Raw genomic sequence first — 23,006 nt, forward strand, 5'->3', positions numbered from 1 at the left:
CCATAATCACATTCTTCTAAGGGAGCACAGTCATTCAGTGGGAGAATATGAAAACCAAGCAAAACAAGGACCTATCTCCCTTACCTTAGGAAACCATGCATTCGCCAAATATTTGCTGAGCACTTATCATGTGCCAGCCGTTGTGTTAAGCACTGAGGTTACGGAAGTGAACAAAACAGATGCTGAACAATTAGAACAGTGTTGAGTGTTACAACAGAAGAAATACAGAGTTGAATAAACAATGGCTCAACTTTAGCAAATACATTTTATGGAAAGATGAACTAGCACAAAGAAAACACAGAGAACATATGATTTGCAACTTAATGCTTGGTTTAGTAAATATTAATAGAAACAATTAATACTAATCAGTCTACATTAACACAAAGATAAAACAACGGCAAATCTTAAACTTTTAACATATTATCATCCCTAAATAGGCATAAAATCCCGTTAGTGACAACCAAAGATAGGACAGTGAGAGTGGTCTATTCTGGGTACAGTCAACCAAAGGTGGTTTTTTTTTTTTTTTCCTGTAGAGAATTTAAAAACAATAATAAAATAGGCTAGGTGGTCTGCTTTTGATTATTACCACATGCAGGCAATTTAAACCATGTTAGTGATAAAATATCCTTCCCTGTGAAAAAGATCTTTTGTTGGTCTGGATTCTAAACAATTGTTGTTGTGGTTACTATTGAATTTTAAGTATATATGTAAGCTTCAAATTAGCATATTTTATATTTTTTATAATTTATCCTTTCACAAACATTAAATTCTATATAGGAGCTATTTGAAAACTCCTCAGTTACACACTTAGTCTTCTATGCACATGAAGAGTCAAATGTATGTTTTCATTTTGAGTGGAATGTTGAAATGTTTTGAGCTTCTTTTGGTGCAGTTCATCTCTTTATAGATTCTTGAGTCTAAATAATGAACGATGGTATGATTTTTATTTTTGTGTGTGTGACTAGAATCAAGGGAATGCAAATTGCACCTATAAAGAGACAACACTAAATCCCATCAGAATATCAAGAATTTAAAATAACTGATAATGCCAAGTGTTGACAAGGATGCAGACCACTATTTGTGATTCACAGTCTCTTTGGGAAAACTGTTCTGCATCTATAAAATTTGAACAAGTTCATACTCTATGACCCAGCAATTACATTCCTAAGCAAATATCCAACATAAATTTATATGTATGCTGAAAGACATTCAAGAATGTTCAGGGCAATATCATTTGTAGCAGCTTCTAACTGGAAACATTTTAAACTGTAAAGAATTGAGTGAATAAACAAATTGTAGTGTATTTATACAATGGAATAACACACAACAATGAGGACGACACCTCTATACTCAACAATCAGGATGAACATAATGTTGAGCCATATAACTCACATACAGAATATTACATGGTTTATAATTTCATTTATATAGAATTCAAAAACCAAAAAAATTATTCTGTGGTGTTAAAATTCAGGGCAGTTAATATTTTTTGAGGATGGAGAGGATACGGCTTGGGAGAGACATGATGTTGTTTTCTGGTGTTTCCTAGTTTGGGGGTATTTTGTTTATTGTTTTTTCCTTTGAGACAGGGTCTCACTCTTTCTCCAAGGTTGCATTGCCGTGGCAAAATCACAGATCACTGCAGCCTTGACTGTCCAGGCCCAGAGGATTGTCCCACTTCAGCCTCCTGAATAGCTGGAACTACAGGTGTGTGCCACCACGCCCAGCTAATTTTTGTAGAGATGGGGTTTTGCCATGTTGCTCAGGCTGGTCTTGAACTCCTGGGCTCAAGCAATCTGACTACTTCTGCCTTCTAACGTGCTAGGATTACAGGCATGAGCCACCACACCCAGTCTGGTGTTTTCTAGCGATGTTTAATTTCTTAACTTAGTTGGTATTTATATGGATGTGTTCCCTTTGTGATAATCCAGTGAAATGTACTTTTATGATTTGTATACTTTTCTGAGTGTATAATTCAATAAACATGTTTATTGGAAAAAATAGCTAAAAACAGTAAGGTATGAACAAAAGATATTACAGACATTGTATTTTGGGGGTATTATTGTATAATCTGGTATGGGTGGGCTCACAAGTTTAGTTGTAACACATACACATAGAATTTTCTTTAAGAAAACCGAAAATGAAGAAATCCACATTTACAAAACAAGTAAACCAAGAGGAGTGTTATTTATGTAATACTGAATACGTCTTTTAAGGAGTTCTTCTCTTTCTTCATGCGCTAACATATATTTTTCAATTATTTTATTCCAATACTCCGGAGGAAATAAATTATGTAATTTTTTTCTTTTTTTTGAGACAGGGTGTCTCTCCCATTGCCTAGGCTGGAGTGCAGTAGTGCAATCATGACTGACTGCAGCCTTGACTTCCTGGATTCAGGTGATTCTCCCACCTCAGCATCCTGGGTAGCTGGGATTACAGGCACATGCTGGCTGGCTAATTTTTTTCAGTAGATGTAAGGTTTCACTATGTTGTCCAGGCTGGTCTCAAACTAAGCTGGGATTACAGGCACATGCTGGCTGGCTAATTCTTTTTTTTTTTTTTTTTTTTTTTTTTTTTTTTAGTAGAGGCAGGCAGGGTTTCACCGTGTTGTCCAGGCTGGTCTCAAACTCCTGGGGTCAAGAGATCTGCCCTCCTCCATCTCCCAAAGTGTTAGGATTACAGATGTGAGCCACCACACGCAACTTCTATTGTGTAATTTTAAAAAGCGAATTAAGTATTGCACCTTCCATTTCACCTCTGTATCTTTTCCCTGAATGTTATTCTTATGAGACTCAAATGGCACTATCATCACTGTCTTTAGTACCATCATTATTCCATTTACTGGTTGTACAAGTCTCAGAGGTAAAGAAGGCAGTTATCAGTCTCACATTCTGCATAAGCAAACAAACTCAAAGTGGCCAAGAGATTTTCCTAATACTCCATTGCTCATAGGAGGTGAAGCTGTGCCCTAGTCCAGCATTGTCTCTTCAGTAGCCCTTGAATATGTCAGATTACTTGGTTGCAAGCTACAGAGACCAACTTGGGTCATCCTAAGACAAGTAAAGAAAGAGAGAGAGAGAGAAAGAAAGAGAGAGGGACAGAAATCAAGAAAGAAACAAGGAAAGAAAAAGAAAAGAGGCCAAGCGCGGTGACTCACGCCTGTAATCCCAGCACTTTGGGAGGCCGAGGCGGGCGGATCACAAGGTCAGGAGATCGAGACCACGGTGAAACCCCGTCTCTACTAAAAATACAAAAAATTAGCCGGGCACGGTGGCGGGTGCCTGTAGTCCCAGCTACTCAGGAGGCTGAAGCGGAGAACGGAGTGAACCCGGGAGGCGGAACTTGCAGTGAGCCGGGATCGCGCAACTGCACTCCAGCCTGGGGACAGAGTGAGACTCCGTCTGAAAAAAAAAAAAAAAAAAAAAAAGAAAAAGAAATGAAAGAAAGGAAAAGAAAGAAGAGAAACAGAGAAAAAAGAGGGAGGATAGGAGAGAGGAAGGGAGGAAGCAGGGGGGGAAGTGGGAGTATGTTGGAAACATACCAGGGGCTAAAGTATTAACAAGATGCTGAAGCGCATGTCTTGGAATAGTGGCAGTTACCAGGCAGCTGCAGAGGCTTGGCATCAGAAATGATGATGCAGAAGCCATCTGGTCTTTGTGTAGCTGCTGGGATGAGTCTGAAATCCAAAAACTATGTTTTCCTTGTTCAGGATTCAAATTTTCAGGAAGGAGGTCTGACAGGCTGACTCCCTGGCTATACTAAAAGGCCAGGTAGGATTTAGGTCCCTTCATTCCTGGGAGGAGGCAGTCAGGATTAGAGAACATCTCAAATGGAATTTTATAGTGAAAGACTTCCCTCAAAGGAAAATTAGGCTGCTCATTGTAGTCAGTTGTTGGATGCCAGAGAGCTGAAAAACATGGCAAACCTCTTCTATGATACTCGTCCATGCACTGGAGAAAAAGCCAAACAGGTGATCATGTTAGCAGCTGGAATCATGATCAATGTGAAAGTCTGAGATTCTGAAGACATTCAGGGTTGAGCCAATCTGTTAGCTCCTGCTGCCTTTGCAGCCCTTGTGGTAGAATGGAGTCGTGTTACTTTAAACCAGGCCCAACACTTGGTTTCCAGACTGAGTTGATTCTCAACCTTAACTAGTAAGACTCAAAATAAGACATGCCAATTATTCTAAAGACTCAACAGGGTGAAAAAACGAACAACAACAGAAAAGCTAAAGGGCATCTAAGAGGATATGCAATAGCAATCACCAACACAATAGCAAGCAGAGAAGTGAAGGCTGCGGCCCAGTGTAGCAGCTGGAATAGTTAGAAAAACAGGTAGAATTTTAAGGGAGTGCATTAGTTACTAGGGCTGCCATAACAAAGGGCCATACACTGATTGGCTTACAAAGATCTTTATTGTCTTGCAATTCTGGAGGCTGAATTCGAAGATCAAGGTGTCAGCAGGGCTGGGCCCTGCTGAGGGCTCTGAGGGAGGGTCTGCTCCATGCCTCTCTCCTGGCTTTTGGTGGTTTGCTGGCAATCTTTGGTGTTCCTTGGCCTGTAGGTGCATCACCCCAATCTCTGCCTTCATGCTCACATGATGTCCTCCCTGCCCGTGTCTCTGGGTTCAGGTTTCCCTTTTGTATAAGTATACCAGTCATACTGGATTAAGGCCCAATCCTAACGACCTCATTTTAATTTAATTACCTTTAAAGACCCTATTAGCAGGTAAGGTCACATTCTAAGGTACTGTTAGGTTTTAAACATATCCATTTGGAGGACACAATTCGAACTACAAAAGGGAGGATGCTTCTTATTGGTCAAGAGTCATACCTTTTAGTTTCCCTTTGTCTGGGGACCAATAGGCACGTTCAACACTGCAACATATGTAGGAGCAATTCAGTTTGTGAGAAGGTCAGTGAGTTTACGATGCCCAAATGACAATGCCAAGACTGCAGATACAATGTCCTGAAGTCTGACCTTTATTAACTCTGCTAAGGTCCTAGTTTTCATGTTTACTACAAAGTATAAAGTCTTTTTCTAGGAAAGTGTTGACTGTGACATGTTGTTCCACACACTTACTTTATTTAGAGGTTTAATTTCTTTCATTTCAATCTTAATTTTCCAAAACTTACTGAGAATTTTGCTTTTATTAATAATTTCTATACCTTTTAAGTATGATATCACTGGTAAAGAGGTATTATTAGAATTATAGAATAGGTATTATGATTTAATAAAACTCTTAATATTTATTAAACAATTGTGTGCCAGGAACATAAAAAGCTCTTCATATAGATTATCCCATTTAATTCTTGAATGATTCTTATTTTACTCATGAGAAAGCTGAGGCTATGGAAGGTTCCGTGAATTTCTCAAGGTGTCTTACAATGAGGGGAAAATTTGGACTCAGGCTGATTCTAGAGTCTGGGTGTCATCACTATACAGTACAGTTTTGAAATAGTTTCCATAATTTGAGATGATCCAAAAATTTGCCTTTTGACTCCTCACAAACCAGGATCTTTTTTATTCCTAACTAAAAACTATCTGAAATATTTGCTGTGTGGTAACAGCAATATTGTGATCAACTGTTCTGCAGTTCTGGAGCCGTCTGTGGGAGGAAGAGTGGAGGAGGAGGCAGGGGAAGAAGGAAGGAGGAAGGGCTGTACTAGGTCACCGGTGAACGTTCTCAGCACACACAGAACTGCAGGGCTGCCCTCCTTCCCAGCTCCTCCCAGAAACAGACAGGTGGGACAGAAGAAATCCTCAGTGTTGGAAGCTGACCACTAAAACCTGGCTAGAGAGAGCCAGGGTACTCAGGACTTGGGGAAGAGTTGAAGTATAATGTTGGAGAAAGACCTTATGGGGAGCCTCACTTGACTAGAAGAAGAATTAATTTTTCCTTGGACCCAGGTAAGCACTCTCTTGGGTTATGTGACGCAAGACATTCATGCTAAGAGATGAATTTGTCTCCACCTGGCATGCACTGCATGGCATTAGATTTCCATTGATTTAAAGGGGAAGACACAGCTGCCTCAAATAACAAACATTCATATTCTGCAGCTGGTAGTGGATGAAAAAAACCTGCATTTTTTTCTTTTCAATGTCTGGAGAGAGTCAGGGGAGGGAAGGCGGGATATATTATCCTTTGGTGAGCTTTATCTTCTGAGTGCCTCAGGCCTTACCCTGGAAATACTCCACAATGCACAGGGGTGCAGAAGAATTAATGTTGCCATCAGTAACACTTTGTTTTTGGAAACTCTCTATGTCAAAAAGCGTCAGCTTCCAAGAGTTTTGGCTACTTTCTTAATTATCTTTGCATCTGAGCAAATGTTTTCCCTCCTCTTCTAAAGGGAAGGTAATTTGCTCTTTTTCTCTCTTTTTCTCTGAATGTTTGCAAATACTAAGGCCTTTAGCAGGTTTTGGATAGACTTGAGAGCTATAAAACCAAATCCATTGCAATCTTATAATCTTATTTGTTTCTTCCAGGAATCTGCTGAGGTGTTCACAGCCGCCTGCGCCTGCCATGTCAGATAGTAAAAGTGGTGTGATGATGACCAAGTTGGACGGTGAGTGGAAGATTCTCGACACCAGGTACTGCCCAGCCAGCAAGACATAGGCTTCTCTCACGGCAGCAGAAAGTTGTTCTGTAGGCCAATAGCGAGGCTGAGAAATGGCCTGATGCAAAAGAAGCCAGTCTTGACTGCACTCCAGCTCTGCCTACCAAGTCAGGGCCAGGAGGCCCACGAACACTCCCTCACTGCTGACACCACAGAGCTGAGCTTCACAAAGCACTCCCTGTTGGCTCTGCTTTTAGACCTCCCACAACTACAGATAAAACAGAGGGAGATTAACATGCCTTAGAAACTAAGCAAATAACTTAAGGGATAATATTTAAACATGCTCATATATCTAGATCTTGATCTTCCTTTATTCAATTTCATGGTAATGCAAATATAACAGCTTGAGATATTTTTAGTCCTGTGCAGTGTATGCTAAAATAGTGTCTGGCTTTTCTAGATTTCAAGGTCTGAATCTTATTTAGCTATCAATTCAATTAGCTATCAATTCAATTAGCAGAATCTTATTTAGCTATCAATTCAATTGCCAAATAACTTACATGTGGAGAGGGTGTGGGGGGGGGGGACGCCACAGCTACACTGATTTGGGAGGGCATTATATGGTTAAGTGTTCATAAACTAAAACCACATTTTCTTCCTCCACTCAAGGGTTCCTTGGTGATCTTATGTAAGTCCAAAGAGGGAAGTTTCATCATACTGAAAACAAGAGATAGTGTGAGACTTAATGAGTATTTCTTGCGAATCGTCAACCTTACATTTTAAATTGGAAATGCCTCCGTATTCTATTAGGCTAACAGAAAAGTGTCAAACATTTATGTTATGATATTCAAAAGGAAGCACTTTCAAGTTATTAGATAGGAGGTGTTAGGTACTTAGAGTATCACCAATTTTCCAATAGATTCTTTTATTATCTTTACACGATGACATTATTTCAGAAAAAAAGAAAAAAGGGAAAAAACAAGACTCCAGATATTTGAATTACTTTTATGCTGACCTCTGAACTGAAACTATTGAAGTGATTTCCATTCTGGAAACCAGTTAAATGGAAATAATTTCAAAATATTATACGTTCAGACCAGGTGGCGGTGGCTCATGCCTGTAATCCCAGCACTTTGGGAGGCCAGTGTGGGTGGATCACCTGATGAGTGATGAATTTGAGACCAACCTGGTCAACATGGCGAAACTCTGTCTCTACTAAAAATACAAAATTACCTGGGTGTGGTGGCGCACCCCTGTAATCCCAGCTACTTGGGAGACTGAGGCAAGAGAATTGCTTGAACCTGGGAGGTGGAGTTTGCAGTGAGCCGAGATTACGCCATTGCACTCCAGCCTGGGAGACAGCGTGAGACTCTGTCTCAAAAAAAAAAAAAAAAGATTATACATTCAGAAAATGCCATTCCTAAACTCTGGAAAATGAGAGCGCTTTGAACAGCTACAAGGGTGGGTCTTTTCCTGCTCCTTTTTCTCCCTACTTGGTTTATGTTCAAGTTGAGGAACCACATGACTCCACAAAGGGTGATACAGAAATGAAAAAACAAAACACCACACACAAAGAAATATTGGGACAGAGAAATGCTCAATAGTGAACTATGAGGGGGTACACGTTGGTAACGTGCTATTTGTTCTCTCTGCCCTGTCTCCTAACCCTCCCCTAACTCCTGCTCACTGGTAGAAGGCACTCTCTTTCTCTGCTTTCTAAATGTTTCCCTCTGCTGCATGAAAAGGCTTCTCTCTTAACAGTTTACATGTCATCTCAAAAACAACCATTTCTAAGTTCCCAGCATTTTGATCCTTTCATTCCCTAAGCAAAAGTTCCCAATAATGTTACTAGTTTTGAGACCCACTGCATGGACGTATTAACTATTGGGAAATTCCCTGTAGAGTGCATAGAAATTCTTAAAGAGAAATCTCACAGCCACAGCCTTTGGTACACATTACTTAATACCCTTTGCCTTGGGCATGTTAGGGACAGGGATATTGATGGCAGATTGGGAAATACTGCACAGATGCAATAAGGACCAATGCGCTTTCTCTGGGAGTCCCTATTTCTAGACTAGAGAGGGTAATTCAGTGCCTAATTAAAAGGCTGAAAAGACACAAAGGAAACAGACTTCAGAGACTTTTCAGAGAACAATTCCTTAGAAGCTCCTAGAAGACTAGCTACCAAATTTATAATGGTGTCATCAAAACATTTGATCTCTGGCACTGTATCTTTCAGAAATGCAGCTGCCTTAACAGAGAGCTGGCTGGGCACTTGGCAGCTATTTTTTTATGTGCTGCCAAAGGTAAGAGTTTGCCATTGCTAGTAATTATAAATTATAAACCGGCAGCCAAATGGGAGCAATTATGAAAAGTGACCTATGAGCCAGTTTTTATAAAGTCATCAAAATAAGTAAGGAAAATTATTTTTCGAATAAATAAAACAAGTTTAATCTTATATGTGTGTCATTAAGAAAGTCAGTGATGGAATATATGAAGAACAAAGGAGTCAGGCAGCAAACCATAAGCACTCAATCACATACAGTATGACTCAACTCCAATGTTTCACTTCCTGGTTTAGGGAGATCGGGTTTCTTGAAGGAAGTGTAAAGGCCAGATATATCGAAGGTAAGATGCAGTCATTTAGGGGGACAATTTCTATAGGAAGGGAGGTTGATATCATGATTATTTAGCATCTGCTGTTCATCAAGCACTAGATATTTCTAGCATTTTCCATCTCTGATCTCAGGTACTGGTCTCAGTAACTCTATGAAGGTGGTGTAATTATCCTCATATTTCAGATGCTCATTGGGCAGGTAAAGTAAATGTTACAATGTCTCGCAGACTGTAAGTTGACTTCAGAGAGTCCCTTCTGAAGTTTGATCCCAGTTCCAAAGCCCACGCGTCTCTCTGTTGCTTCTCATCTAGGTGACCTTCAAGGTCACCCAATAAAGAGGAAATGACATCCAATAGGGCTGCCCACCCAAACTGTAAATGAATGGAAGGAAAAATCCCACTGCCGGCTACGAGAAGGAGTATATTAATTCCACCCTCCTACCTTTAACTCAACCAAATCCCCTGCAACAATCTCCTGACCGTTCTGAGTGTTTGCTCACCCAATCTGTGGAATTCAACTGACAAATCCAGTTTCATCCTCTTCTCTGACCTTATTTAGTGACCTTATTAGACTGACCTTACTAGACTCGGAGTCACTGCCTAATGCCTCCTCACCTTCCTAGCTCCTTCTGGCCACACCTCTCTAGTTTCTCCTCTGTGTGCTGCCTTTGACAGGATTCTGCGATTCTGATTCTTGTGTTTTAGCTTTTGTCTTCTACTTGTACCTGTGGAACCTGTGGGCCAAGCCCGCTCACCACAGAGACCTCTCATGGGAAGGACACTACATTAAGCTCAGAGAAGTACGTTTAATCATTAGTAACTATATTGGGACATTTTTCTTAACATTGTTAAGTCATTGCTTTTAAGGCTGTTAAAACCATTTTAATGTTTTTGGGTTTTTTTGGTAAATCAGTAAATTTCATTCTTGGCCATTTCGATCACTTGGTGAATTACTTGTTTTCCTCATTTCCTAACTGGAAACTAGGAGTAATTACTGGACAAGGCTCAACTCAGCAGTTGGCTTTCTTTTCTGGAACTTTGTTCTACTTCCTAGAAATAGAGGTGGAAGTCCTGAGAGTCAGACCCTAGAGGGGTCTCATGGCTTTCATGAGGCATGAAAGTCATTCTGTTTTGGTGGCTGGTGAGATGTGGGTAGAACTTCCTATAATCAAGCAGCATCTGGACAGTTTTGGTTGGAACGAGGTGCTCCTGTTATTTTAGCCTGGAATGGTGCTTGCAGTTCATCTCTCTCCAACTGGCGCAGGAAGAACAAAGGAGAGGCATTTTAAATCATGGATTTTCCTTCCCTTACAAAGGTCTTGGATTAATCTGATAAGAATGAACAGTTTTAAAAAGATGACTTAACAAGTTTTAGAAAAATGTCTATAATAGTTATGATGATTAAACATATTCTTCTGAACATAGTTTTCTGAACAATAGTTAGCATGTCAAATGAAAAATTTTCAGTTTATACTGATTTTTGTTTCAAAATAATAAACATAATTTTCAGTTTGTTAACACTTAGGGTCTAAATTTTAGTACTTTCCAGACTTCTAACTAGCTTTTTAATATTTCCTTTACAATTTTACATTGATTCTGAGTATATATCAAATTATTTTGATGTACAAGACATTTCATCCATTAAACTATTCCCTTCTAAACATCCTTGCTTCCTTTCCACTGATTTGAGCAGGGTTATATTTTTAAGTTGAAATTTTCTGCACACTGCTACCCATCTTTCTGTTTATGAATTTGTTAGAAACCAAAATGCCGGGATTTTATCTTTGATTAGGACCCCTGGTTAATTGTGATTTATATCGTATGCTCTTTAAATTTAAATTTTTAATTTAATAAACATTCAATTTAATTTTAATTGAAATTTGAATCATCTGTATATTAACATTTAAATTAGTTAAATTAGAAATCTCTTGCTAAAAATGTAAATTAAGGCTGCTATGCCATTTGAAGAATTGGTGAAATAATACTAAATGTGCTCTTGCTCTCATGACCCCTACAGCGGGATGCCTTGAACTAGACTTCAGCGTATGCTGAATGTTTACGTTTTGGAAAAAATAATTTCATTATAACACCACGAAACACCGTCTCTACTAAAAATACAAAAAATTAGCCGAGTATGGTGGCTCGCGCCTGTAGTCCCAGCTATTCAGGAGACTGAGGCAAGAGAATCGCTTGAACCTGGGAAGCAGAGGTTGCAGTGAGCAGAGATCATGCCACTGCACTCCAGCCTGGGTGACAGAGTGAGACTTTGTCTCATAAATAAATAAATGAATAAATAAAGCACTTGAAAAAATCAGTAGTCACATAATGAATGCCAAAATTTTGGATGGAAAAAGTGGTTCAGAGTGACATTTTCAGTAAATATAGGATTTCTCACCATTTTAACATTCTATTAGGAATATTTTATCAAGGTAGCGAATTAAGTTTAGTTTAGCTAATATACAAAATAATGTATTTGATTACATGTTATCAAAACTAAAATATGTTTATAGAAACTGCTGAAAATGGCAGTTTGTAAATTTTGGTTATTCTGTAAGTTGATTATTTCAAGAATTGATTTTTAGTGAATTGGCCTTCCTCCCTCTAGGAAACTCTGCAGCTAAAAATAAACAAGGCCAGGCATGGTGGCTCATGCCTATAATCCCAGCACTTTGAGAGGCCGAGGCAGGCAGATCACCTGAGGTCAGGAGTTTGAGACCAGCCTGGCCAACATGGTGAAACCTCATCTCTACTAGAAATACAAAAAATCAGCCAGGAGTGGTGGCGCGAACCTGTAGTTCCGGCTACTTGGGAGGCTGAGGCAGGAGAATTGCTTGAGTCCAGGAGGTGGAGGTTGCAATGAGCCAGGATGGAGCCACTGCACTCCAGCCTGGGCAATAGAGTCAATGAGACTGTGTCTCTAAATAAATAAATAAATAAGAACATCAATAATAATGGCGACACTCATTCTAAGTAGATGATGAGCTAGCACATGCGTTAGATACTCTGTAGTAGTTGTCTTCATTTAATTCACACAACAACTTTTTGAATTAGATATTATCATTTTACAGAGGAGATATCTGAGGTTCAAAGAAGTTAATAATATAAGTTGCCCAAGGGAAGCAGAGTCAAGACTGCTTGTCTCAAAGGCCAGGCTGTCTGGTAAAGTTTCCAAGCTGTGAAATATAAGATGGAAATTACTTTCTTTGTCGTAGATCAATAAAAATTAAGATCAGCATTTTTTGCTACCTAAATGGAAAGAGCTCAGCATGTCCATATATGGCAGCATCTGTGACAAAAGCACGTGGGCTGGAACCATTTCCAGTCTACAGCTCAGAGCGTAGGAGTGGCTATAGAGACTATGCAGGTGGTGGGTCAGGTTCAGGCATCCTGCCTGCAGGAGGGTGAGACACTGGTAACTACCGGTTGTGGTTCCAGCTCTACATTCAGCACAGTTAGCTGCCTGCTCGTCCCTGGCTGCTCAGCACTGTTCTCCATTTTTTCCCTGCAAGACCCATAGGTCTATTAGATACAAAGAAAAACAGCCTAGAACTAGTTACTCTATGGCATAATGTCAATCAGGCCTTAATAGCTGAGAGGAGAGTGAGAGGGTCTCTTGTAACCTCAAAATATAGAACTCAAGAGCGTATGCTGGCCGGGTGCTGTGACTCAAGCCTGTAATCCCAGCATTTTGGGAGGCCGAGGCAGGTGGATCACCTGAGGTCAGGAGTTTAAGACTAGCCTGGCCAACATGGCAAAACCTTGTCTCTACTAAAAAATACAAAAAATTAACCAGGCATGGTGGTGGGCACCTGTAATCCCAGTGATTTGGGGGGCCGAGGCAGGAGAATCACTTGAACCCAGCAGGCAGAGGTTGCAGTGAGCCAAGATTGTGCCACTGCACTCCAGCCTGGGTGACAGAGAGAGAGACTCCATCTCAAAACACAAAGAATGTATGATGAAGTCTAGTTCAAGGCATCCCGCTGTAGGGGTCATGAGAGCAAGAGCATATGGAGTGGTTTTGTCTGACTTCTGGCAAAATTTTGTTTGGGTAGACTGGGATGAAATGTCTATGGGACGATATGTTGTATGAGCCTTAGATCTTTATTAATACCAGGTAGCAAATACCTCCCCTCTTCCCTTTCCTCTTGCTTTCTATAACTGTCATGACCAGCCTGGAGTGACAGATCTGGGTGTAATATACTGTTATTAGATACAGTTTGCTATATACTTGATCACACTTGCCTTTCATATACTGCTTTCCATTTCCCACTGCAGCCTCAGAAAGAATAGGGCTTCAGAAGGAAGGGAAAGGCAACTGGGAAGATTTCTTTTTCCTTTTGCTTCAGATGACATGGTACCATATCTATCAGATTATTTTTCTCTTTCAATCCCATATCTCACACCCATCTTAGATTGAATGTCTCTAACTAGTGAGATGGCAATTTTTTTTTTTCTTTAGAGACAGGGTCTTGCTCTGTTGCCCAGGCTGCGGGGGCAGTGGTACAATCGTAGCTCACACAGCCTAGAATTCCTGGGTCGAAGTGGCAATCCTACTGAGTGGCTGGGACTATAGGTGCATGCCACCATGCCTGGCTAATTTTTTAATTTTTTATAGAGATGGAGTCTTACTTTGTTACAGCTCAGGCTGGCCTTGAACTCCTGGGCTCATGTGATCTTCTCGCCTTAGCCATGCAAAGTTCTGGGATTACAGGCATGAGCCATTACACTCAGCCACAGGTTTTTAAATATATATATTTTTAGTTTAAAGTTTACAGCTCAGGGTTTTCAATATATTCACAAAATTGTACAACTATCACCACTATCTGATAATAGAACACTATCACAATCCTGAAAAGAAACCCTGTTCCCATTAGCAGTCATCTCCTTTTCCCTCTTCCCAGGTTTCTGGCAACCTACTTTCAGTCTCTACTTGTGTCTTTAGATATCTACTTTTTGTCTTGAATGTACTTTCTGTCTCTATAGGTTTGCCTATTCTGGACATTTCATAAAAATTAAATCACAAAATGTGTTTGTGTCTGGCTCTTTTTTACTTAGCATAATGTTTTTAATGTTCACCCATGTTGTTTCCAGTATCAGTACTTGGTTCTTTTGTATAGCTGAATAATACTCCATTATATGAATATACCATGTTTGTTTATCCATTCATCATTTGATGGACATTTCTACTTTTTTGGTTATTCTAAATAATGCTGCTATACACATTCATGTGTGGGTTTATATGGACATATATTTTCATGTCTCTTGGATAATACTTAGAAGTGAATTGTTGGGTCATATGGTAACTCTATGTTTAACTCCCTGAGAAACTGCAAAATTGTTTTCCGAAGTGACTGCCCTATTTTACATTCCCCTAGCTCTGTTTGAGGGTTCCAATGACTCACATCCTTTCTAATACTTGTTATTGTCCCTATTTTTTACTTTTGCCACCCTAGTTGATATGAAGTCATTTGTACTTGATTTCCCTAATAACAAATGATGTTGAGCATCTTTTCATATGCCCACTAGCCATTTGTATATCTTCCTTGGGGAAATACCTATTAAAATCTTTGCCCATGTTTAAATTGTGTTATTTTTCTTTTTATTGTTGATTTGCAGGAGTCCTTAAATATTTTAGATACATACGCCTGTTGAAATCAAAATAAAAATACAGAGAAGAAGTTCTAAATTTGGCATTTTATTTGGGATACAAGAATTGCAATGAGGGACATACATACAGATAGGATGGTCTTCAGTGTATCTGAAGAACAAAGAGAAGATTGGGAGTTTATAAAAAAGATAAATGTTATGTATTGTTTTCCAGAAAGTTCTTTGGCATTAGTCAAGTTTTGGGGAGCTGGCAAGCTCTCATTGGTGAGTGATGGCAGTAAAACCAGTCTTAGAGTTGCAGCAGGTTGTTTCAGCAGTCATGAGATAAAACTGGTTTCAGGTTACAGCAGGCGATTTCAGCATCCAGGCTTGCAGAGAATTACATTCTCACAGTGCTGTTGCATTCCCTGAGTGCTTCTCCCGGTGGCTTCTTGACTCTGTTTTAGTTGGGTGTAACAAGAATGACCTAATTCACATCACTTATTGGATATATGATTTGCAAATATCTTTTCCTATTGTGTAGGCTGTCTTTTCACTTTAACGAAGGGAACTCTTCATGTAGAAGGTGACATGTGGGGTAGCTCCTGAAATGAATGGCAAAAATAGAATAAAGCTAAAAACTACTAAAATAAGAATATGCATTATAATATGTATGATAAACAGATTGTGTAATTAGGACTGTGGCTCTACTGTCTGTGCTGTGTATTTTTGTTTGTAGATCTATGATAGCTTTCTGTGTTTCAAGTGTCACTACTTAAGCTACTCCAAATCAAAGAAGAACAAATTAAAGAGGCAAATTAAAAAAGAACAGCAACCTCTTTCTTGCTTCCTATATTGATCAGTTCCCCTGATGAATGGTTTGCCAATTATCCATAAATACATTGGTAGGTATTTAAGGATAAGCAGAATAGAAACTGCATTTTCTAGGGCTTATTGGGCATAACATTCAGATAAGTCAATGTAATGTGGAAAATTTACAAAACTTGCTTTCCTCTGTAAAACTTGGAATGCATATGCATAGAATGCACTTTTCTGTCTTAAAAGTGAAAAAGAAGACCATAAAGTTCTTTACAGAAACATGAACACACCCAGACACATTGACTAACACAGCAAAGACATACTGGAATTCCTAGTGATTTCACTGTGATTCCTAATGATTGTGTATGGCACACAGTGAACTGAGATCATAAATTAATGCCAAGTTAGGCAAGTAAGTTTTTGACACTGGAAATGGACAATGTCATTACTGTATAAGATAAAAATGAAAAAAAAAATACTATAATTAGGGACTGCCAGGCAATAAATGAGATGCAGTTACCCGAAAGGGGAAATAAGAAAACATCTTGCTTCACTGTATGCCAGTGAACAAAGTGTGATTTATACAGACAACACTAAGTTAGGAAGGTGCCTTCCACGTGCGAGACGGAAAAACTAGGGGAATAAAGGATATCCTAAAATATTCATGGAGGCTTCTTTTCTCTGTCAACCTGAGAGAGAATGATAGGAGGTTATGAGGAAGAGAGCTTTTCAATTATTGTGGACTGTTTTTATTTTTCTCAAAATCCCTTAGGTGAACAAAGGAAATCAATATAAACAGTGGAAATCTCTGAGATATTTAGGAAATGGAAAACAATGACCAACAGTAAGACTTGCACAGATCCAAATTGATACAGAAGTGGTGGAAAATTCCATCACCTTTGAATATTTACCCCCTTTGAAAATACAGCAGAACATCTGCTAACATTGGCAGTAAGACATTGAATTGGAATGATTTAATCGATGAAATATATCAGTCAAATTTTTACTCCCCATATCCAGGAGAAGCAGTTTCTCACAGGTGTTTTATTGATATGTAGGATCACCAGGAAAAGAGACATTATCCGAGGTAATCATGGAAAAGTCTTGATTAGAATCACTTATGGATATTTTGGTAGTTCTGGGTTATTAGGCTTAGCTACTAGGCTGCTCTGTGTAAAGTCCTCAGAAGCTAATATGAAGTAAAATAGAAAGTCAAACCTATAATGATCTGGAACAGGATTATATCCCCAATTAAGAACACAGGATTGGTTTGTGGATGACAGAGTTGAGCTGCTGGCTCTCAACCCTGCAGTTTAGGAACATACTAGAATTCTTTCTAGCCATTTTCAGAGCTCGTTTTTGGATGTGTCACACATGACTTTACCTATACTTTTTACAGAATTTCATTTATATTTTGACTTGCCAGTGATATTTGTTGAGACTGGGTTTTACTACATATCACAGAGTTCTAGAATATCAATGACTTAAATAAGATGGAATTTTATTGCTTTCTTGTAAAGTCTAGAGGTGGGCAAGGCAGAGTGGAGATGGCAGGACTGATCCATGGTGGGCCCAGGGACTCAGCCTTGTCTCACATTGGCAGGCTACCTTAACACATGTGTACCCTTATCCACATGGTATAGCCATCACATCTGTGTTCCAGGCAGAAAGAAGGAGGAAGAGACACAGAGTGGCCACAGGCTGCCAGAGGAAATTTCCATGCACATCTCATTGGCCAGAACATAATCACATGATCACACCAAGCAGCAAGGAAGACGGGGAAATGGAGATCTGATTTACAAAACTAAAAAAAAAAAGAGATTCAATTACTTTGAAATAAAGGGAGAACAAATATTGGGAGACAGACTATGGTATTCACAATACCACAACTTGGAAGCAAAGTATTAGACTGAATTTTGTAACACAATTCTGCCTTTTAGTTACTCTACATTTACCTGTTTTGAACTTCATCACTGCCTTGTATTTCTAATGTAACTGGTTTGATATTGATCAAGAAGTAACTAAAAGATGCTTGAGATCTCTGACTGTGGAAATGAGAACTACGTGGGGGTACACTTAATGGGGTTTAATGAGGTGGTTTCCTTTTAATGTTACACTCTTATTACAGAATAGTTGTGTTCACTCCTTTTGTACTCATCCTGTGATTAGCTACTTTAGTTATTTTACTTTTAACAAATTATCAAATGTAACCACTCAGCAAACATTCTTTTCAAGTTGACTCTTAGACTTTTTTGTCTGTGTTTACATGACAGTGTCTCCATATGGCTGTGAACACTGTGGATGCCCTCCGCTGCACCTTCTGAAGCGTGAATGTTTCTTCTTTGGCAAATGTAGAATTGAGTAAATAAACCTTGCCTCAATGGAGAGAGACATTTTAGGTAATGAAAACTAATCGATGGTTTGACCTAACTATGGATCATCAACAGGATATATGCTTCATGCCAAAGAGATGGAAATGGATAATGTCATTGAAAATGTGGGAATATTGGCCGGGCGCGGTGGCTCAAGCCTGTAATCCCAGCACTTTGGGAGGCCGAGATGGGCGGATCACGAGGTCAGGAGATCGAGACCATCCTGGCTAACACGGTGAAACCCCGTCTCTACCAAGAAATACAAAAAAACTAGCCGGGCGAGGTGGTGGGCGCCTGTAGTCCCAGCTACTCGGGAGGCTGAGGCCGGAGAATGGCGTGAACCCGGGAGGCGGAGCTTGCAGTGAGCTGAGATCCGGCCACTGCACTCCAGCCTGGGCTACAGAGCGAGACTCGGTCTCAAAAAAAAAAAAAAAAAAGAAAAAAAAAAAAAAAAAGAAAATGTGGGAATATAATTATAGGAAGAAGAGATTATGAAACTTTATAAATGTTGAAGAGAAATCTTGCTTCAGATGCCACTTAAAGGAGGCCAGTAGATTAAGGAAGAATGTAAATAAACACATATGGTCTATTTAAACCATATAAACATTAGAAAGATATTTTAGTAGCAAAATTAATCTTGAAAATTATCCATCCAAATATTTTTATTTTATAGAAGAGTTTACTGAAATACAGGAAAGTGAGCAGGAACTGTTATAAAATTAGTCATAAACCTCTTGGGAAAATAATTTCTATTGTTGCCATTATTGAATAATAGTCAACTAGATACAAAAGATTTTTGTAAGATTCTTACATAACAGCTGCAACTGTTAATAATTTTTCTCATAATCAATTATTTACACTATTTTTAAGTTAAATCTTGGGACAAATCCTTAAACTCCTAAAATGAGGGGAAAGAATCATCTCCTCATAAAAATGATGTGATGTGGACAGTAAAATTGACATTTGAATACCATGTCTTACTCCTGCAAGCAAAAGCCAGTTGATACTTTAATATATGTGTCTAACTGCTTAAATATAAACACAAAAAATCCAAAACAACTCAAGCTTGGAAACACAGAAGTAGCTATGAAAACTCTGCTACCCATTGTTCATCTGCTGCTGCTTGTTTACCAAGAGCAAAGGTGAGTGGTCGTATGTTAGATATGAGAACTAACATCAAACCAGTTGAAAAAGTTATTTACTTCCTATACTCTCAGCTTTTCACAGCTTGGTGGGCAAGAATTAAAATTATTTCAGTGAAGTCTAAAGAGGAAAGCCATTAATCTGGCAATCAGGGCAACGGCAGGGGATTTATAAGCTACCAATTTACATGTTGTATTTAGTCCTGCATGTTTCTCCATTAGCTTCTTCTTTTCAATATATTCTTCCAAAAAAGGGTTTTGGGAATATTTCATCTGTCTCTGTTGATTAAGGAGCATTTGTTTTTCATGCTTTAATTGGATAATGAAGAAAACAAGCACTATAATCTACTTAACAAGAAAGACCGTGGAAAACTTAACCACAAAGCTAACAGAATTGCTGAGCTTTTGTCATTTCTGCATCTCCCACAGAATGACCTTCTGTCTGAAAAGTTCATCCAGAGAGTCATCACTTTGTACCCCTGATCAGCGTGCTAAGCAAAGAGCAGCTGTGACTCAGCCTGGTGCACTGAAGAGATGGTTCCTGGTTCTTTTAAAGGGCACTTGTGTCCATTTTGCTGCTGTGGACATCCATCTTTCCTTAACATTCCTAAATTAAAATTGAAGGCTTTAGGAAGAGTCGTTATTATTATGAAGTTATATTAAGAAATAATAGCCTTTAAAATATATTAACACATTCTTAACAAATGTTATTGGGACAGGAAAATAAAGCAAACAAAAAGATACGAACAGAAGGGATTCTGTAGGATTTGTAGTTGATTCATTCATTCTCTTTCTTTCAGACCATTTCTTTCTGCTCTTTTTCTTCATCTCTTCCTTCCCTATCCTTCTCTCCCCTCCCTTCCCCTCCCATTTCCTTTTCTCTTCTCTCCAACACTGGTTACTGAAAATGCTTTATTTAATGATTTTGTAATGTCAGGACATGCTCTGGCAACCTCTCAAATACTTGGAAGGATTAATATGAAGGAACAGGCTGGCAGCTTGCTGAATTCATTTAAACAACAAATGCTATGGAACGAACAATTTTAAAAATGAGTGCCAGCTGGTTTTTTAAAGTAACTTTTCTTACTTAACTGAAGACTGATATCAATTGAACTAATTCAATGCAGAAGGGCCATCTTCATGCTGTTAAGTCCAAAGAAATGTTGAGTTATTGGTTTTTGCAATAGTGGTGTACACAGCCTATTTCACTCTATCTTGATATCCGTTTTCATAAAACCATCACAAGAACCCAGATATAATTCAAATTCAGTCTGTCCATTACATACAGATTAAAATCTCAGACATAAAACCAAATGTCTGTTTTTTAAAAATGAAAAACAATTTTAATTGACAAGTAAAAATGATCTTTACTGATCACATACAACACATCCTTTTGGAATATGTATACATTGTAAAATGGCTAAATTGAGCTAATTAACTTACTTATTTTTTAGGGAGTGAGAATACTTAACATTTCTTAGCAATTTTCAAGACTATAATATATTGGTATTAACTATAGCCACCATGTTTTACGATAGATCTATTGAACTTATTCCTCCTATCTAACTTAAACTTTGTGTCCTTTGACCAACATCTCAACTCCCTCCTCGACTACAGTTCCCTGGTAACTACCATTTTACTCCTTACTTGTATGAGTTCAAAGTTTTTAGATTCCAAGTATAGGTGAGAACATGCAGTATTTTTCTGTACCTGGTTTATTTCACTTAATATCTCCTAGATTTATCTATGTTGTCACAAGTGACAACATTTTTGGTTTTTTTCAGGGTTAAGTAGTACTCCATTGTGCATATATACCATATTTTCTTTATCCATTCCTATGCTGATGGATACTTAGTTTGAGTCCATATCTTGGCTATTGTGAATAATGCTGTAATGAACAGGGGAGTGTAGCTATTTCTTTGACACACTGATTTCATTTCCTTTGTACATGTACCCAGAAGTAGGATTGCTGGATCATATGGTGGTTCTATTTTTACTTTTTTGAGGAACCTTTTTACTATTTCCCAGAATTACAGCACTAATTGACATTCACACTAACAATGTACAAGAATTCCCTTTTTTCCACATCCTCACCAAAATTTATCTTTTGTCTTTTTGATAATAGTTATTCTAACAGGTGTGAGGTGATATCTCATTGTGGTTTTAATTTGCTTTCTCTAATGATTAGTGACATTGGGCATTTTTCATATGCCTGTTGGCCATTTGTGTGACTTCTTTTGAGAAATGTTTGTTCAGATGTGTTTCCTATTTTTAAATTGGGTTATTTGTTTTCTAACTATTGAGTTGTTTGCGTTCCTTACAGATTTTGAACCCTCATCAGATGTATGGTTTGCAAATGTTTTCTCCCATCCCATAGGTCGTCTCTCTACTGTGTTGATTGTTTCCTTGACTGTGTCCATTACAGACAAATTAAAATCACAGTAATGAAACCACATCTCTGTTATTAGCTGGATTTCGTGGGGGCATGTTTCATTGTAAGCATTTCAGATTCAGAGCTTTTCTGGTTACTTTGGGTAAAGGCCCCTAAGCTGCAGGATACTTCTCCAGGATTCCTTGGTTTCTGATCTCTGAACTAGCTATGCTCTTCAGCTGCTTTTCAAACAAAAATGAAGAACTTGCTGACTCACTGACTTTACACACAAAAATATAAGAAACAACATTCTCGGCAGATGGGTTCATTTAATGTTCTCTAAACTTGTACTTGTTCTCCTTTGTGACCCTGTTCTAACAGCTGTTTTTTATCTTTATGATTTATTAATAGGGTTACGGCGCACCGTAGATTTTTGAACCTCTCTCTCTCTCTGGAGCTACTAAAAATACAAAAAATTAGCTGGGTGTGGTGGCAGGCGCCTGGAGTCTCAGCTACTCGGGAGGCTGAGGCAGGAGAATGGCGTGAACCAGGGAGGCGGAGCTGGCAGTGAGCTGAGATTGCGCCACTGTACTCCAGCCTGGGTGACAGAGAGAGACTCTGTCTCAAAAAATAAATAAATAAATAAACAAATAATAAGAAAAAGGAATTGCAAAGCATTAAAATTATGAATTGTAAATGTAAAAGAGAGCATGGCTCTGCTTAAAGATAGCAGACTGAGGACACGAATTTACAGTTAAAAAGACAGAGTTAAGAATACTCACCAATGTGAGACATAAAGAAATTTTAAAGAAATAGGAAGTAGATGGAATATGAAAACTGATGAAGTGGGAGAGAAGCAGGACTGTGTAACATGCACTAAGAAGAAACAGTCGAAGAGGTTGCTGATCAGCCCCACAGATCTCTGGACTGTCTCGGGATTTGGACATACCATGTGCATTACTACCACTCCAGCCCAAAAGTAAAGATATCAGTGCCCCCCAGATAAAGCCAATTCCATTCAGACATTTAGGCATCTCCAGTGAAATGACTGACTTGCAACGTCGTCTCAGAAGTAAATCTGGTAATTGACAAATTCCGTCCTCATATCCAGGTATCTCAATCAGCTTTCCGTTGCCTCAGTCTTAAAAGTGACCATTAAAAACAAATGATACAGGGAATAGGAAAACATTTTAAAAACCTCTCACTGGGGCTGGGCGCGGTGGCTCACGCCTGTAATCCCAGCACTTTGGAAGGCCGAGACGGGCGGATCACGAGGTCAGGAGATTGAGACCATCCTGGCTAACACGGTGAAACCCCATCTCTACTAAAAATACAAAGATTAGCCAGGGGTGGTGGCGGTTGCCTGTAGTCCCAGCTACTCGGGAGGCTGAGGCAGGAGAATGGTGTGAACCCAGGAGGTGGAGCTTGCAGTGAGCCGAGATTGCGCCACTGCACTCCAGCCTGGGCAACAGAGTGAGACTCTGTCTCAAAACAAACAAACAAATAAACAAAAACCTCTGGTATCCTTATACAGTTTCATT

The 23,006-nt window shown here is 38.9% G+C and overlaps 1 long non-coding RNA gene across 1 annotated transcript; it reads left to right on the forward strand.

Moving 5' to 3' along the window:
* Positions 1 to 5,664: 5,664 nt before the first annotated feature.
* On the forward strand, positions 5,665 to 21,549 carry LOC102115683 (uncharacterized). Its single transcript, XR_280002.5, has 4 exons — positions 5,665 to 5,912; positions 6,489 to 6,568; positions 17,854 to 17,979; positions 19,524 to 21,549. It is a non-coding gene; the product is annotated as an uncharacterized lncRNA (long non-coding RNA).
* Positions 21,550 to 23,006: the final 1,457 nt, after the last annotated feature.

Source organism: Macaca fascicularis, chromosome 8 (assembly GCF_037993035.2).
Source record: "Macaca fascicularis isolate 582-1 chromosome 8, T2T-MFA8v1.1".
Classification (NCBI taxonomy): Eukaryota; Metazoa; Chordata; class Mammalia; order Primates; family Cercopithecidae; genus Macaca; species Macaca fascicularis.